Raw genomic sequence first — 2517 nt, forward strand, 5'->3', positions numbered from 1 at the left:
AAAGAAACAAAGAAAGAAACAAAGAAAGAAACAAAGAAAGAAACAAAAAAAGAAACAAAGAAAGAAAGAAGTGTGGGAACTGATAAGGGGATGATGAAAAAGAAAAAGTAAGAAAAATAAAAACCAAAAGGGTTAAGGAATGATATATCAATAAATAAGAATTTGAAAAAATTAAAAATATTTGGACCAAAAACTCTAATGACCTCACCAGGAATGAATATGGTAAATTCTGTAACAGCCTTACCAATAACTGGGAAGACCACTTGGATGTCAAGTACTTCCTTTGAAGATTGGTTGAAATTCAGAACATTGATCTTAATGCCCCAGCCAGCTCCCTTTAACCTCTTTAAGTACAAGAAAAGCAACATTGAACTCTATGTCCATCTTGTGCTCACCATGGATACCCACAGTGACCTGATAACTGAGCACCTCAACTATATCTGTGGTTTGATTGACTAGAAGACCTACTCCTGAGAATCCTGAGAAAAGCGAGATCTTGAAGTTATCCACAAAAACATTTTAAAGAAATACCTTGAGCTTGTCTCTCAGCTCACAGAAAACTAAGAGAACTACAAGGAACTCTACAATGTGTTCTCTAAGAATCTAAAGCTTGAAATCCTTGAAGATTCCACTAACCTGTGATGGCTCTCTAAGCTGTGGCACCATTGCACTTCTCAAAATGGAGATGAGATGAATGTCATCTATTACATAACTAGTCAGAGCAAAAAGCAGGTGACAAACTGCCTTTGTGGAGCATGTGCAGAAGTGGAGATTTGAAATGGTGTCTATGACTGAGCCTATTGACTTCAACTAAGTCCAGGAGCTTAAGGCATTTCATGTGAACAAGCTGGTCTCACTGACTAAGGATAGCTGGGAGCTACCAGAGGATAAAGAGGAAAAGACGATAAATGGAAGAGAACAAGCAAGTCTGAGAATCTCTGTAAGCTCATAAAAGAGATCTTGGATAAAAAATTGTTGAGGTGACACTCTCCAAACGCAATGTCTTTCAGCCTGCTGTATTGTGAGAAGCACTAGTGGCTGCACATTCAAATTGGAATGAATCATGAAGTCCCAGATACTTTGAAACAACTCTACAATGGGTTACATGCTGGCCACAAAGCTCCTAGACATGGACCCTGACCACCTCATTATGGAGACCCTGCAGCAGAAGGCAGGGGAGAACAAAAATGACAATGGTATCAAGGACCTGGGGGGTGCTGCTGTTTGAAACTCTTCTTCTCTACTCATGCTTCTCCCTTGAGGATCTTCAGGCCCACTCTAATTTCATCTATTACCTTATCAAAGTAGGCCTGGACACTGATGAAGACAAAGTGACAGCAGAGGAGCTCAGCACTGCTGTTCCTAATGACATTATTCCACTCGAGGGTAACTAGGATGCATATTGCATGGATGAAGTTGATTAGAGATCCTCCTAGAAGCTCAAGCTTTCTATAATTTTCCCATGACATCCCCAGAACCTTCAGTGGCCCTGGCCACCTGTTTCTCTGCCTCTTGGTTTTCTTCTATCTTGTCCTTGATGTCTTAAGGCATGAATATCCCCTCCCTCACAGGTAGCAGGTTTGAGTGTTATGTTCAAATCTTTGCTTTGTTCTTAAATTTAAATTATGAAAAGTAAAGGAGGCATAGGTTTTTGAAGTACAGTTAGTATTACATGGGGATAGATTTTTATTAAAATGTAACTTTGGTGGCCTTGCTATGTTCACATATCTTCATTTCTATCAAGCCTCTTGTGTTATTTTCTGAAGCCTAATAGACAAGTTTGAGGCTTTAAAAGTAAACTTTATTATAAAACAATCTTCCACTAGCAGAGAATTTGCAGTCCCAGGATAACTATGAAGAATTGTGCGTCTGGAAAGCCATGCAGTGAGTAAGCGTGAGTCTGAAATCAGACAAACATTTGTGAAAAATACTACTATGCTAACTACATCGAAACATATATAGTCCCCTAAAGTTCCACTAAAGCACCAAAAAGGCACAATGAGAACAGAATTCTGTCTTCAATAAGCAACGCTAAGAAAACTGTATTCCACTTGCCAAAGCATAGAAATGGATACAAACCTCACATCAAAGTGAACTCAAAATGGATAAAAGATGCACATGTAAAATATGAGAACAAAGAGTGCCTAGAAAAAAACATGGAAAAATAGAAAGATCCTTAACATTAGTCCTGACTGTGATATTTAATTATTGCAAAATTTATAGGCAATAAAAAGTAAATAGAACTGCATCAAACAAAGATTGTTAATAGCAAATAAGAAATTGATCAAAATGCAAACCTGATCAACCTATGGATCATAACAATGTTTACAAACCCTATACCTAATAATATATTTATTTTCAAAATATAGAATCATACAACTCAAAAGTAGAAAAGTAGCTCAATTAAAAAAAAAAAAAAACAAGCTAAATCTGGGTCCTTTCAGCAAAATCTTGCTAGTGTATGCAATGGTGTCAGTGTTTGGAAGCTGATTATGGGATGGATCCCTGGATATGGCA

The 2517-nt window shown here is 37.5% G+C and overlaps 1 pseudogene; it reads left to right on the plus strand.

Annotated features, from left to right (window-relative positions):
* Positions 1-1424, plus strand: part of LOC110286948 — a 2399-nt pseudogene extending 975 nt beyond the window's left edge.
* Positions 1425-2517: the final 1093 nt, after the last annotated feature.

Source organism: Mus caroli, chromosome X (assembly GCF_900094665.2).
Source record: "Mus caroli chromosome X, CAROLI_EIJ_v1.1, whole genome shotgun sequence".
Taxonomy (NCBI): domain Eukaryota; kingdom Metazoa; phylum Chordata; class Mammalia; order Rodentia; family Muridae; genus Mus; species Mus caroli.